General features: G+C 38.9%; 1 long non-coding RNA gene across 1 annotated transcript in view; it reads left to right on the top strand.

The window, feature by feature from the left end:
• The window catches only part of LOC144238133 (uncharacterized), a 67227-nt gene extending 58547 nt beyond the window's left edge, over nucleotides 1-8680 (top strand). Inside the window, exons 3-4 of the long non-coding RNA XR_013337024.1 lie at nucleotides 4457-4521; nucleotides 7646-8680. This is a non-coding gene — a long non-coding RNA (uncharacterized LOC144238133). The remainder of the gene's footprint in view (nucleotides 1-4456; nucleotides 4522-7645) is intronic.
• The last annotated feature ends 8037 nt before the right edge of the window (nucleotides 8681-16717 follow it).

The following is a 16717-nucleotide window of genomic DNA, read 5'->3' as shown; positions in this document are numbered from 1 at the left end:
TGTAAAAGAATCCACCTGGAATTACAAAAATATTTAGTTCTTGAAAAAACAAAAACAAAAACAAAAACAAACCCAACAACGGCTCATTGGATTTTTTTCAAGTCTTTCTAAGACAAGTTCAGTACTGAGTCAAGAACAACTATGAGAAATTTCACCTCAAAATGAATGTTTGGATAGTTACCAAGGCCCGAAAAACAACATTATCTCCACCATAACTATAACAAACAGCTAATGAATAAATATATTTCTGACAAGAATCGATCAGAATTGCAAAGCCTGGGAGGGTCATCGCAGACTTGAGAAAGGTAACCCAGTGAGGAAACATCAAACGGAGTTAATGGAGATAAAACCTTCTGAAAAATGGCAAGTGTTAACAATCACTGACAGGAAAAAATATACTTCAACAGCAGTGACAACAGCAAAACAAAACAACCCAAACCAACTGGAAACACATATCTCCAGGAGCAAAATATGACTACTTATTAAACAAGAGGAGAACCTACTTCTTTGTCATCTCTTTTGGAAGCCTGGCTTAAAAAAAAAAAAAAAAAGAAAGAAAGAAAAGAAAAGAAAAAAAAAGGTTGCACAAAAGATACATGTGTTCCTTTTCTGGTATTATTACAGGCCCACCTAGATTTAGCTTTCGATTCCAGATGAGATCAGGCATGTTCAGACTAGCACATCTTTGCTCTGTAAGCACAGAGCTGCTATCATTTCACTGGCAAATTCTCGTAGCCCCAAATTTATGCACAATAGATGCCCTTAAAAATCTGCAAATTTTCTACTTCAGTCAAACACTTCACTGAGTTAAATTTTTTCTTAATTTACTCTGCCAGTATGAAGCCGAAAAGTTAAGGCAAGCGACTCCTGTTAAGAAAGGAAAGTTGAATAGTACTTACCCTAAGTATAGTGTGCAAGCCTGAATGGGGGAATCTACTTTTGCTCTATGATTTTTAGAAGGGAGTCCAGGTCTAAACTCAGCTCTCACCCTTTTCCCTTCTGGAAAACTGAGTAGACTCCCTGAAGGTTGCTCTGAGAAAGATCATACAATTCAACAGCCTTACCTGTGGCCATTCAGAAGACTGCACTTTGGTGTGTGTTTAAAACTATGAATAAAGTCAGACACAGCGCATGCTCAGCAGGCAATTTAAAAATATTTATAACATTGTTGTTTCAAAAACAAATTTCCTCAAACAAAGCAAAACTCACATTTCTTATCCATGCCAACTTTAACGTTCTGAGACAAAGCTGTTTTGGAGTTTTCCGCTGGGGGAAAGAAAGGCTTCTAAAATTTTTTGTTGAACGAAAAATAGTTCTCCCTTCCCTTTTGGGTACTCTTAAAGGGGTGGAATAAATTTCCCTCCAAGTTTCAACAGAACTCACCTCTGGCTAAGATAAGCATTACAAATTTAAGGTCTGTGAAAAACCATTTTAGAGAAAGTAACAAGGAACTAAGAACAGTGGGTTTAAAGAATGTAATGGTCATCTGAACATTGAGGAGAGTCTGGCTTGTTACTGTACTTTAAAAACTCCTGATACAAACAGGATATTTTATGTTATGTGTAGATAAAGTACATCATGATGAGAATAACGTATAGGTGGCCAGCCATTTGCGCACCTAGAGAAGTTATGTTTTTCTTCTGCTAACTAAAGTCTGAACTCTCCAAAACTGAAAAAAGAAATATATCAAAAATTTAGGAGAAACCCCATCATAATGTTAGTTTAATTCCTCTGTTTGATACAGTAAGCATGGAGGGAAGGCTATCACAGTATCAACTGGCTAAACTGTAAGTTACACAAAATAAAAACATAATTAAATATGATTCTCAAAGTACAAAAGGCAGCAGGAATGCCTGTGTTACTTCTGCCTAGGAATTTCTCTCTTTCTCCTCCCTGACTATCCCCAAGTATACCATTTTACCATGTATTACCAAAGCCTGCACAGTTCCCCAGATCTCACAGATCTTCTTGAAATCTCCCACTTAATTCTGAAGTCTCTGAATGACTTTCAGCCCTTGCTCTACTTTGCAGGGGTGTTCAGCTGACCTCACANAACGATTAAAAAAAAAGTTTATTAAAGTGAAACTAGGAGTGCAGATTTGAAGAAGTTGCTTCTACTTTTATTTCCTTCTCAACTCAGCACAGGTGTTTCCTAACTCACACTACCCTGCATGCTGAGGAAGGGGGGGGGTTAAGTTAAGGTGAGGGAGTGGGCCAAGGGCCGACCGGCAGCCAGTTAGGATCTCTAGCCTCATGTGTTAATGGATGTGTTTAAAAATGGACCCCCCAAAAAGCCTAGAATGAGGTTTCTTTTTGGCAAATGATTAAACCAGTATACTGAAATAATTAAAGCTTTGTCCTTAAATAAAGCATCAGATCAACAGAAAAACAAAGATAAAAATTGCACACACATATGCATGCGCGCGCGCGCACACACACACTCTCTCTCTCTCACACACACACACACACACACACACACACAGAGACACAAAACTAGCGGGTGAGGGGAGAAGGAAATTAAATAAAAGAAAACAAACAGAGTCCTAACAGGCCATTCTCCGAAAAGGAATCTAAATAAAAAGTCATATGATATCTGATAGTGCAGGACACGTCGCCAAGAACTGGAGCGGATTGCCTACAGGAAGAAAGGGCCAGTGTATTCCAGCTCAAAGAGCTTTTCTTTCCTCCTCCTCTATTTTTTTTTCCCTTTTCTCTTCGACTGTGAATGTGTTACTCTCAGGTCAGATCCACGAAGAATCCCAGAATGACAGCTATCACCTTTCACTGTACTCTTGGCGGCACAACTAGCTGATAGGAGCTGCCTGAGTTGGGATCAAGAGGGGCTAGTGCAGCTCTCAGTAACAGACTCTTACCCGTAGCCCTTCTGCCCCTTCATAGACCCCTTTGGTCACATAAAAAATAGACCAAAAAAAAAAAAAAACAAAAAAAACCAAGAGCAAAAAAGAAAAAAAACAACCAAAAAAACAAAACAAAACAAAAAACAAAAATGTAAACACAACAGCCCACAGCAACAAAAGAGTTCAGGGGAAAAAATCAGAAACAAGCCAAAAGTGTCTGTGTGTGGGGAAGCTCTCTCCTTCAATATAAAACTTTTTAAAGACTGAGTTTCTTTTCTTATTCTGATGACTTTCTTTTTAAAGATCCTTTTCTCCTGAAGCACTATTAGAAGCATTAAAAATCTTTACAAAAAGAAAAGTCTGGAGGCAATACAAGAATTCTCCTGAAAAAAATACGTAACTATGAGAGGGGAGCTACCCTAGAAAATTTTGCATTTGTCAAAAGTTCCCCTAAATTTAATGTCTTTCAGGGAGTTCAAGTGGCCACCTAGCTCTTATTTTTTGTCTGAAGGTCATTACTGAAGCAACACATACACAAGTAAGGTTTCCCGAAGAGTCCTTGTTATCAAGTTACTTCAAACATAAGGCGCTCACACCTCCCAGCCAGAAGGGTTTACTGACTAGTAGACATCACACTCTGCCCTGATATGTGTTACACTCTTAAGAAGCAGTTATATAAATGCAGTCTAAAAATATGGAAAAATGTATATATCTATATTTTCCCTACTGTTTTTCTCCCCAGGGACAGAAATAGGTTGTATATGCAGGGAATGGGAAAATAAAACAAAGAAAAAAAAAGAAAGAAAAGAGTTTCTGAATCTTGAAACAACTGTTGTAGCTCATTTTCACTTGGTAAAATAGTTATCTCTAGTTAGGTACTGTAAAAACTACATATTTAGGGATATTTCTGGTGTTTGTGCATTTACCCCTTGTTCTGTTTTATGTCTGTGAGGTACCTTAAAAAGATTTCCAAGTGACAATCAAGATATAAATGCATTAGGAGGAGAAGTTTTAGAAAGAAAGCATATTCTTGAGTTTGTAATTCCAGAATATTAGTATAAAGATATACATGCATTTAGAAAGGATCGAATTGGTTAGTATATTTTGCACATACAGTTCACATGCTGATTTCTTTTTTTCTTTTGTTGAAGCATTAATTTGAAAATGATAAGCATTCTGGAATGTTTGCTACAAACACACATTTATGGTAAAAATATACAAGCATAGGCAAAAAATCAAGTGGAGAACACAAAGCTACATGGCAATCAGCATTGTTGAAAAATCTCTGTTTAGACTCTATTTCACTTGAACTAGTGTATCATGGATGGGGCAAGAAATCTCTCTGGGGGTTTTTGGCATTTACGTAATTAGATGGAAACAAAAATAAAATACAAATATCTGCTCCCTTTAGTACCTTTTCTTAATAACTGACAAGTGACACGGGCAGTATCAACACTTGTGAGACTGAAAGAAGTAGTGCACCCCATTGGTATTTGGGGAGCCCAAATTCCTTAATTAACTTTTTACCCAAGTGGCAAAAGTAGAGGATGTTCTCAGCACTAAATTGATTATTTAGTGTACTCTCCTCTCCTCCACAGGATTTTGGGGACCCAGAAAGGGTAAAGCGATGATAAGAGAAGATGCATCCTGCACAACTTTTATTGTGAGTAGAAAAAAATAGCAGAGTGAGCATAAGAACAGTTGGATTTAGAAAGATTAAAAGAGGAGAAAAGAGCAACATATCCAACTTCATTAGTCTTTTTCCTTTTTGTTTTTTATGTATATATCTTAGGGTGATGGGGAGAAAAGATAACCGGATTTCTTTTGAATGTCTTTGTGTCATTATAGAGTGAATGTTCTGTTCCTGTCTCTTTCTTTTTAGGCGAAAAACTAATAAAAATAGAAAAACATATATCAGACATTAAGCTCACTTCCCCCCCCCCCCTTCCCTTTGTAAAGAACTCTTTGTTCTCTAGTGAAAATGCTGAAAAATCCCCGGGCAGCTACTCCCTGAAACAAGTGCAAAACACTTAGAGGCTTTTGGGCTGGCTGGGAGCCAGGAGCCCTCCCGCTGTCTGCTTAGAAGAGGGAAAAAAGAGGAGAGAGGGAGAGGGAGAGAGGGGAAGAGGGATGGGGGGGCAGAGGGGGAGAGAGAGAGAGAGAGAGAGAGAGACGGAGAGAGAGTGGGAGAGAGAGGGAGCCGGGCAGAGGGAGAGACAGAGAGAGAGAGAGAGAGAGAGAGAGAGAGAAGAGAGAGAAATTGGAGCTTCCTTTAATAGACATAGGAAGCAACGTTTTTTTTTCTTTTCCTTTTTTTCAAAACTGGCGGTCAAGCGTTAAGTAACTCCCGTCCAAATCCACCTGCTAGAAATGAACTTGGGTAACCCCCCAGGGGTGCACAAAGACAGGGAAGACAGTAACATACTCCATACTCTTTCCCACCCCCCGTTGTACTGCTTCCATTCTTTCTGCTCCCATACACAAATGCCCACAGATCTCACGCCACCCCCCCTTACCCCCCAACAACAAACACAGCAAAATACATGCTCCCTTAGTCTCCTAAAAAAAAAAAAAAAAAGAAAAAAAAAGAAAGGCTTTTCCATCTCGGTTGCGACACAGTGATAAGGGGTAGCGAACATCTCATACCTGGTGTGAATGCTAATCAGTCAGGAGTTCTCCTTTTCCCAAGACAGGGAACTGTTTCCTTCCAAATTTATTAGAACCTCCTCCACTGCCTCTTTGAAAAACCTTCTTTGTCACCCTCTCCCAAGTCCCGATACTTCTTTAAAAAAAAAATGGCTTCGGAGCTCCTTCTATTCTTGATATTGATTCTCTCTCTCTCCCCCCACCCCTCCTCCTCTCTCCTGTCTGTGTCTCTTCTGAGTGGTCTATTGATAAGTCCCTGGAGGCACTGGGTCAGCCTGCCCGTAGGAAACCAGACACAATGCACAAATCTCCGAGTGCCATTCTGCCATCAGCAAGCAGACCACGTTTAGGAGAGAGAGAGAGGGAAAAAAAACAGTAGAGCAAGAGACAGAGAGAGAGAGAGAGAGAGACCAACCGAAGGAGGGAGAGAGAGACCGAGAGAGGAAGAGAGAGGGGGGAGAGAGGGAAAGGGAGGGGGGGAGAGAGAGAGAGAGGGAGAGAGAGACACACACGGAAGGAGAGAGAGAGTGTGTGAGAAAAAGACTGATTGGAGCAGGAGGGAGGGAGAGAGAGAAAGGGAGAGGGAGAGAGAGCGCGAGGGAGAGCGACACTGCCAGTCAGGTTAATCATCCCTACTTTAATTAGCTGTTCGGCTTAGACATAAAACAATTGAATTTGAATGATCTGTCAGCAGGCTCGGCTGAACCAAAGGGGAAAAGCGAATATTACAAAAAGACTGTTGGTGTGTTCTGATAAGCAATACTGCTCGTACTGACAAATCCTCAAAGGGGGAACTATTAAAACTTACAACTAAACAAAAAGTGCAAATACAAATGGCACTAGATAGAGGTCTTTAAAAAAAAGGGAGTTTTCTCCTCTAGCTTTATGAACGGTAGATATTTATGTGCAGGTGCCAACATATTAGGGTCTGCGTGTGATGTGTGAAAGTTTATTAACGATGGTCTAGGAGTGCAGCAGACAGATGCTGCAGAGAACAAGACAGGTACAGTCAGATGCCGAGTCTAGATCTTGGAGGGAGATGGATGCTGGAAGAGGCACCGTGGCAAGAGATCAGCACAGACAAAGTCAGTGGGCAGACACGCAGACAGATTTTAGGCAAGGCACGATCTCATCTAAAAAGGCAAAAGTTCTGATGCAATAATAGGTGCAAAACAATCCATCCATCCTCTCTCCCGGGAGCACTCTAAGGTACAGTTAAAATGGATTAATCTTTGTGACAAACAGAGCTGGCAAGGCAGACTATGGCAGACACGGAAGGCGATTCGCAGACCCAGAGAATACCAGAGCCGGAAAAAGCCACGGAGATCCATCTCCCCAGTGCCCTAATTTAGCAGACGAGGAAACTGAGGTCCAGAGACCTAGGCTAATAAATCACAAAGGCAATAGCAAGTCGACATTGGAACCTAGGGCCCCAGTGGCCCACCAGGCTGGCGCTCTTTCTATCATACCAGCTAACCTCCAGTTTTCTTTACAGACTCTGGCCCAACAGGTATGGATACCAACCTTGTCTCTAGAATAACAGGATTCCTCCATCTCTACAGTTAGTGTACAAACCTCTAGTTTTTAAATTGTATAAATAGCTAAGTCGAAATATTTTCCTGTCCATTTTGAATTCTAGGGCTAGGGACTTAAGTCTTAAATCAGTCTCAGATAAAAAGCAGAAAAATATAGCATTGTTGAGGCCCTGTCTCAGCAAGGTATAGTTGGTGCCACATTCTAAGCTAACGAAGGCCAGTGGATCGATCCACAGAGACCTCTCCCAGAGTTTGCAATTCTCTCTATGTATATTATCTACTGTATTTCACCATGTAAGAAGATGCTGTTTTCTCCTACAACTGATTTCTAAAATATAGGCACACTGTGGGTGAAAGAGATTGAGGCTATCAGCCTACAATGCCGTTCTAAATCACCGGTGAGATTTGCTACCTGAAAGATTAGCTGTGGGCAACTTTTCCTATATATTTCAATTGAAATGAGCTTCTAAAAGAGAAAGGGAAAGCAGTATTATATGCCCATATATTGGATGGTATCTTTTTTTTGGACACATATGATCATATTCAGTAAGGATCTATCTCCCTTTTGACAACAGATAATTGAAGGTACTTTTTTTTTTCTTTAAGGGGGAAGAGGTGCTTATGAAGAGAGCTGTACCATCAGGTGTTACTGGAGAGAAGAAGCCTCCTGTCCTAACACAAGAATCATGATGTATATAAAAGGGAAAACTCCTCAGTCATGCTTCAGTGACGATGTTGCTACTTAAGGTGGAAGAATAATATTGAGAGAAATGTCAGGCACCTGGAAGCCCACTGGAAGGCAAGTAAGCTGAGAGAAGTCATAGCCAAAGTCATTTAGTTTATTTGTACATTAAATGCTTTAACAATGGCTGCTGTGACATGTCTAAAACACCCGGTCCACAATCAGTCAGTTTAGGGAGAAGTGGCCACTGATTTTGACACTGGTCCTTCCACAGGTCTCAAAGCACCTGATAGGCAAGAGGCTAGAGCAGAGAAGTGATGTGCTTAGTAAATGCATGTTGGGTGAATTGGGTGAAAGAGGGAATGGGCTTTGGAGTCAAAGAGACCTATATAACACTGCATAAGTCATGGACACTCTCAGAGCCTCAGTTTTCCTACCTGTAAAATGTAAAATGTGATAATATTAATCCCATATGGTTGTTCTGAGCATGACATGAGCCAACATATATAAAGTCCATGGATGGGTATTATGTGGTAATTATTATTGAGGTAGGCATAAAGTGAGTGTATAAATAAATAAAACTGCATACTATGGATGTGCTGAGTATATTATATTCAAAGCATGTAGGTTCCAGACAGGGATACTCATAGCAAAGCAAGGACCTAATGTACAGATTTCTATTAGAAAGGATTGGCAGAGAGATTACAAAGCTTAGAATCCCAAAGTTCTAGAACTTAAACTTCAAAGATCATCTGAGGATTGTTTGATCTCTTTCTACCCAGACTTTGTATATTTCCCAGCTCATAATAATAATAACAAACATATTACTGAGTACTTGGTCTGTGCTCAGCACTCTGCTAAGTACTTTATATTTGTTCCGTACATTAGTGTCACAGCAACTCTATGAATTAGGCACTACAAATCCTCATTTCATAGGAAAAGAAACTGAGGAACAGAGTGGGGAGGTAACGTGCTCAAGAGCACACAGCTAGTAAGTCTGGAGCCAGAGATGAAATCCAGGCAGGGTGACTTTGAAGCTTGTATCCTTAGCCATGATGCTGGGCTGGCACATGGTAGGTATTATCCAGTAAATACGTGTTGAATAAATAATCAAAAACATAAAACACCAGTGTTTTGATTTCATTAAAAATAAGCAAAAGGCTGTGCACAATCACTTGTGCTCGGATTATACAATCTGTACCTCTACTTCTTTAGTAGCTCACTTCCGGTGGTGGCCCTTCCTCAGAAGCCAGAGTGAGCCATGTCCCCGTGTGGTGCTGAAAATGGATGAGGTGAAGACTGCTGGCCATGACCACCCAGGGCATTTAAATATCTGACGGCATTTTCAGCACTTTGAGGGTAGTGTTAGCACACGGGTTATTAATTGGCTTAATTCCAGTTCAGATAATTACATCGTGTCTCTTTAATTTTTCCCCGACTATGCCATTCTTCATTTCCTGTCACAAATGTGCTCTTTAAAAAGGCATATGAACACACAAAAACATATAGCTATATTTAAGGTTTGCATAATAATAAGGGGTGTTCTTTTTTTTCTAACCGATTACTGTATAGGAGCCATGTAATAAATGAATGAATAGGCAAAAGAATTAAAGTCATCGCAAAAAGATAACTAGCTGAAGCTAATATTTGAAATAAACAGATTTTTAAACCATTTCCTTGGTGACAGGATTCCAATCACACAGTTTTTTCCTCATGGGCAGATATTTCAAGAGCCGATGACCTTATCATGATGCTCATGATAAACTGATTTCCTTATACTATATAGTTTCCAGCATAAAAATTAGCAATGAAAACTGATCTTTTAAAGTAGAAATAACACTAGGTTCTGAATGGTACAGTATATTGAACTCATGGGTTTTAGAATAGTCATTAATACAACGATTAGACCCTGACTTACTTGGCAAGTTTTTTCCTCACCAAACATATTACTAGAATAATCTTCAAATTACGGAAGAAAAGGACAAAGGATCCCAACTTAATAAGCTTAGGAAAGTTTGACAGTCATAAACACACACAACCCTTCTTTTCCCAAAGAATTCTTGGCCTTTGAAATATGGACTGTGTCTACATGATACCAAAGAAAATCTACTGGAGGCATGTACTTGAATCATGTGCACAAATAGTTGAGTGTACTCATGGTAGAGCATGATTTATTAGTCCTTTTCAGTGTACATTTGTATGAACAAGTCACCGAATATAGGGAGCATAGAAAGTAAGAGAATAAAGGGTTAATTTATTTACTATGCATGAGAGTTTCTAGACCTTTGCTTCCTCGGCTTTTAGTTCAAAATTCCATGCATACTCTGCACATAATAATAAATGCCATAATTCAATGTATGCCATAATTTGATTTACTTTCAAGCACCTTTTCTGGTTCAGCTCTCAAAGCTTTCTTTCCTATAAACTTCCTCCAAATTATTCGTTGTGGCCCTCCGTAAATCATCATTTAAAATCAGTGTTTGTGGGATGACTCCAGTACTGTGGAGAGATTTGTATCAAACCAGCCCAATTTCCTCTTGTGAATCAGTGGTCAAGTTCCAGGCCCTATCTGAGAATAAGACAAACTGAAAAAAAAAAAGAATAAATCTCAGCCCTTTTCTATTTCTTTGACCCCTAAAATAATGCTAGCAGTCATTCAGTGACTGTCCTCGTTTGTCACTCATGCCTTGAGGCTGAGATCTTTGGGACAAGGTCTTTACATTCGCCTTGGCATATTTAATGTAATGTCCAGTATTGCACCTGCTCTTGATGGTAGATGGTATCTCAAATGAGCTGATGGCAACAACTATTCTCTCTTAGTTCTTCATATGCAATTACAGTTTACTCTTTCTGTGCTTCAAGAGTCCAATATGTATAAGACTAATGATTTCATTCTTAGACTAAAGTAGTATTATTGGATAGGATATTTAAGAATTAGGTAGTAAAAAGTACTCGTATTGGTGATTTTCCTAGCCTCACCACGATTTTTACAGCATAAAGTACTCAGGTAGCACAACTAAATTCAAAATTTAAGTGTATTTTGAATTCAAAAGAGAGGTGAACGAGATTTATTCTAAATATTAGAGGTTGTAAGCAAGCTCTTCCTTTTAGATTTACATATCCTCTAGAAACAGACTGATAGATTTAAGGGAGTATAGAATCTTAGACATAGGAAGTGTTTAAGAGATTCTTTGGTTCTGTCAGTTTACAGAGAAGAGCTGAAACATTTTACAGAGACATTTTGTCAGATGGGCTTAAGATTATACAACTTAGTAGAAGCAAAACTAGTTTTGAAACCTAGTTCTGTTTCCTGGTCCCATGCCCTCTTCCTTATTACAGAACTTGTTAAGTACTGCTGCCAAGAAAGAAGTACCATGCTCTTAATGTAGTCCAAGAAACAATATCACAAAGGGGCTATTGCAGGCTGAATAAAGACCCCACAAAAGATATCCATGTCCTAACCCCCAGAAACTATGAATGTTAGCTTCTACGGCAAAGGCGTCTTGCAGATGTGGTTAAATTAAGGATACTTAGATGAGGAGATTATCCTATAATAGGTAGGTAGGCTCTAAATGTAATCATGAGGGTTCATATAAGAGAGGGGCAGGAGGATAAGAGGAAGTAGAAGGATCAGAGCTAGTAGTGGCTCCTAGTAGTAGGAGATGATGGCGGAGACAAGAGGTTGGAGTTATTTGTGGTCTTGGGCTGAGTATAGATGGCCTCCAGAACCTAGAAAAGGCAAGCTTCTTCCCTTTATTTTTATTTATTTATTTTAGCACATGCATTACCTGTTGACTCAAACTGAGTCTGTGCTAAAAGAAACTTCTCACCAGTCTTCTCACTTCTCCTATCTTGACTAGGATAGATCAAGAATGGATCTCTCTCTCTATCTTTCGCCATTTAGAACATCCTTCTAGGTTGACATGGAAAAATCTATCTAAAGATTGTTGGTTAATGGATCAGCTGTCTACAGATCCATCTAATCATACTTGCTCATGTCCATCCTTAGAGCATTTCTTCATTGCTTGGTTGGCAATCATACCTCCAGGTTAATCTATAGTAGTAGGGTTTTGCTTTTATAGTAAAAGGGTTTTGCTGTCCAATTCTTGAGTGCCAGAAGATTTAAACTCATTCTAAACAACAAGGTGCCCTCTTACCATCTCCCCTCCCCTCCCCCACTCTGCTCTTTCCCAGTGGAGGTCAAAAATGGAGAAAAGAATGAGGCATGAGGTGGCATCATGCAAAACAGACTTCCTTCTTATAAAACTATCTTGCCTTAATGTATCATTGTCATTCAATTACTGCATACAATCTGTAGAACAGCACTCCTAAAACAGTGCTCCTTGGCAGCATTAGAATTGCCTAAAACATTGTTAGAAAAATAAATTCTTGGGCTCTACTCCAGACCTAGTGAATCAGATACTCAGAGGTGGATATGTCAATGCCTATGGTTTAAAGATCCCTTTAGGTAATTGGAAAGCCTGGCTGAGAGGCCCTGTCACAGGGCAAATCTGCACGCCTCAGCAAGTCTGGTGAAAAACATAGGCTATGAGTGACGTCACCTGCTCATCTGGGTATAACTGTGGCTCTGTCATCAGCTATGTGACCACAGATCATGTTCTTAGTTTGTTTATCTCCCCATCTACAAAATGGGAGTGATGATGTTGATAACAATAATAATAATAGTCTCCCTGTCCATGCATACAGCTAATGTAGGACTTAATAAGATCATGAATATGAAAACATGTTATAACTGCAGGATTATCATTATGGAAGAAACATTAATTTGGACTGTGAGTGTCCTGAGACCAAGGTGTTGGGGATATCACCTTGCTTTTTTGCATTAGCTGGGGCTCTGAAGTAATAATAGTAAGAGTTCAAGAAGCTCCAAGTGCCAGGTCTAATTCTGTGAGCCAAAATGAAGGCTGGAAGTCTGTAGACTTGTAAGGATGCAGTATTGAATGAAGGACCCACCGAAGTTATTAGTTTCTGGAACTAAGTGCTGAATTTCTTGATTTGAAACTCCTCCTTTCTATTCATCAGGTAGCAAAATTTAGTACAGCTCTGAATTCTATATCACCAATGAAAGCTTGTAGCTTCTGGGATTCAGAACCACACTTCTTTATCAATTCCCAGTGATGTGCAGTTTTAGTAAAATGGCCCATGATCTCCATCATTTCCATACCATATTTTTAAATAAGTAAGATGCTCCAGGAAGCCAGCTCAAAGACAACTGATTTTATTCACAATTTTTTCAACAGAAAAGACATAAATCTTGACAGGTGGGAAGAACTATCCAGATCAGGATTGAAATTTTTTTTAGATATTGAATCCCAAGCTCTTAGGGGGCTGGAAAAAACTCTGATACAACCAGGTCAGACACAACCATGATTTTATGGAGAATCATCAGGATTTTATCCAGTCAGTAAGTATGAGAATTCTCAGAATTTAACAGGGACTCTGTATAAGTGGGGAAAACAAACACTTTATAAAAGATAGCTAAAGATCCTTTTCCTTCTTGCATGAAATCATAGCAGGTATGCCTCTTGGCCTAAGGGCTCTTCCATCCTCCAAAGATTTAACTCTACTGGTCACACTTCGGCAACTTCTGTGTACCTTGCAGGAGAGTGTGGTGTGACAAAGATCCTGTCTGGGTTGCTGTCTCCTCTGAGCTAGCAACACCGTGAGCATTAGAAGCAGGTGTGCCTTTTAAGAGCTCGGTGTCCTTACGGAAGTCATCTGTCCTTGTAGACTTCATAGATTTTCCGTTCGTAAAATGTGGATAATGTGTGCTTTGCCAATCTCACAAGTTGTTGAGATCACACATTGGGGATCAAAAGGGATGATGTATCTAGAATGCTTCATAAACTAAGGATCCCTTTTGCTTGGCATGATTGAAGCCATTATAATTACATTTCTGTAAAGGTATGTACAGAATTGTTGGGCATGGTAGTTTGCATACTTTAAGGCACTTAAGTTGCACATACCTTCATGGTTTTCCCCTGAACTTACATGAACCTTTTTGTTAGGCTATGACTAAAGTGGTAACTAGAGATGTTATTTCCTTTTAGTCCCTATATGATCTCTGGGTTGATTGTGATCGCTTATACATTAAATAGGCAGAATTTGTGTTCTGGCCAACTCTACTTTGAACATATTCACTAAGTAAAGGCAAATTCAGTATTATAAAATTGTAGAAAGCATGGCATCCGAAGCTGGTATTGAGTACTGAAAATATCTTCAAAAGCCATTCCTTGGCTGCTTGACATCAAACATCTACTTAGAAATATCTATTAGCTCAACAAGTATTCCTGAAGGAAAATCTGTAGTAAAGCTAACAGGCATTCAACATTTAAAAGGACAGGAACATGTATTCTGCCATAATGCAAGTTATTACTACTTGAATTGTCCAAACTTTGTTGAAACATATCTGTGAATTGAGTTTAGATGAAAATCTCATGGATGGTCGCTAGTTAAGTGGCTATATGAATATATGGTACCCAATCAATGAGTCCTTCCAATGGAACAGAAATTAACTGTGTGGTGTATTTTAATATAAATTATTAATGCAATTGTGCAAAAAACAAAGTAGAATATCTTGAGCTGTTATTTAAATCTTTAGTTGTTGTATGCAATTCCACTTTTTCTGTCATGTACCCTTAACTAGACCATAGGCTCCTGGAGGATAATACCTGACTTCTACTTCTCTGCGTTTCCCATTGTCTCCAGTACAGGGGTTTATACATAGCATTTGCTTCCAACATAACTATTGTCTAACTGGGCTCACTTCTTATTGGCTTTTCTTGGGGGGGGGCAATTAAGACACATAAAATGCCCATAGATGAGCGCATCATTATCACTGAGGTAAAAATTGTGATTCTTAATTTTTTTTTTAAATTATGCATGGGGCCACTTATTTTCCCATGTGACAACTGACCTGACTAATTATATAAGTGAATAGAACAACGCAATTCTCTTTTAAAGAGCTCACTTTACGTGTTTTAGGAATTCAGCTAATATATCGAGGAGAGTCATTCAGTACAATGATGGTGATGGTGAGGCTCTAAGTATTACAGCCTTGATGGAAAATATTTTAAATTAAAGCGAGCTATCCACAAAACTACACCAACATAAATATGCACTCTCCCACACACATTTTCACATTATTAAACTTAAATTAATGCAAAGAAAAGATATATTCTTTTGTTCTAATGGAATACAAATGATGAAGACTAATAAATGAATAAATAAAGCACTGGGTAACCAAATCAATGTCTGCTCAATTCTGGTCAAGGAGGTGAAGTGAGGTTTCCCTTTGAGTCAGAGAATGTAGTGGATAAAAAGGACGTGAATAGCTGGGGGGATTTCCTGAGGCCATTGCAGACCAGCTCACACACTGTTAAGAGGCTCATTTTCATGAGACTTTTGGTTGCATTTGTAACACTTGCTCTAGGTCCCCTAGAGCATTAAGTGCCACATCACAGCACTACAAGAACAGGACTAAATGTGAGAAGGTACATTACAAGATTCTTTTTCCTTCAGATCCAAATATCCAGGAGTTTGTAGATATTTTCATGACAGCTTTTTTCTTCTTTGTTTCTCTCCCCCCCAAACCCCCAGAAATTCCTTTCAAGCAGGACTGTGTGGAAAGGACTTTTTGTTTTCAGTGAAAATCTAAATTCTTGTACTTTAAAAAAAAAACAACTGTAAAAGCTGTGGATTAGTACAGTTAATTATTTCCATAGGTACAACATATTTCATTAAAAAAAAAAACCTGGTTGGACTGCTAAGTTTGTTCTAGATTAAGGATTTAGCCACAATTTGGTAAGTATTTGTTCTCTATCAGGCTTGGTGCATATTAATTGGTACATATTTTAACATTTCACTACTACATTAAATTATTAATAATCTGAGATTATTAGCTGCCACCGTTTTCCTGAAGCAATGTGCTACCCATTTGTCCTAAGCTCGGTCCCAAACAAAAAGTCTGGAATTTGATTTTTCAAGAAAACAAATGTGAAGTTCAGAAAAAGGATAAGAATCAACAAAAGAATGAGATTCAATCTCAAAATGATTAGGGAGAACAAAACTTGTTTAATCATCAAAGTAAATGTAAAAGATAGCTATTCAGATTTTGCAGATGAAAAACCTGAGGCTCAGAGAGGTTAAGTAACCCCCTCAACGTGCACAGTTAAGAGGTGGCAGAGCTGTGTGTCAAATCCTCATCTGTCTGACAAACTAGTTTTCTTTTTTTTTTTTTTAAATGTTTTATTTATTTCTAGGAGAGAGAGAGAGAGACAGCGTGAGCAGGGGAGGGTCAGAGAAAGAGGGAGACACAGACTCCGGAACAGGCTCCAGGCTCTGAGCTGACAGTCAGCACAGAGCCCGACGCGGGGCTCGAACCCACAAACCGCGAGATCATGACCTAAGTGAAACTCGGGCGCTTAACTGACTAAGCCACCCAGGCACCCCAGTTTTCTTTTCTTTTAAATGTTCTATCCCTAGACACTTAAGGTCTCTGGCTATCCAGGAGTTTCTTTGCGATCTGCCATTGGGTACATGGGGTAAAATAGCAATGACAATTATAACAGTTGTTAAATATATATATGCATATGTATTATCCATTATGCATGTGTATATACACTTGATATGCATATGATTATATATACTATGCATATACCATATACATGAATACTTAATTGCCAACATTGATTACCATTAATAGTGTGCCAGGTATTATCCTAAGTACTTTGTTATTTAGTATGTGGTATGTAGTACTATTAGGTCTTATCACATCTCTGTAAGATAGAAATCATTATTACTGTCCACTTTTACAGATGAGAGAAGTAATGCATACAAAACTTAATAAGTGGCACAGCCCAAGGTAACTTGGGCTACCTCTTTCATGAACCTTTTCCTAGTTGTTACCTCCTTGAGAACATACCTGACTTCTCAAGTCTATTCTTTTAAGACTTTGTTTCCTCTTAGATGAGACA

Source organism: Crocuta crocuta, unplaced genomic scaffold (assembly GCF_008692635.1).
Source record: "Crocuta crocuta isolate KB4526 unplaced genomic scaffold, BGI_CrCroc_1.0 scaffold56, whole genome shotgun sequence".
NCBI classification, from domain to species: domain Eukaryota; kingdom Metazoa; phylum Chordata; class Mammalia; order Carnivora; family Hyaenidae; genus Crocuta; species Crocuta crocuta.
The sequence above is the reverse complement of the archived record's forward strand: the minus strand, read 5'-3'. Positions and strand labels throughout refer to the sequence as shown.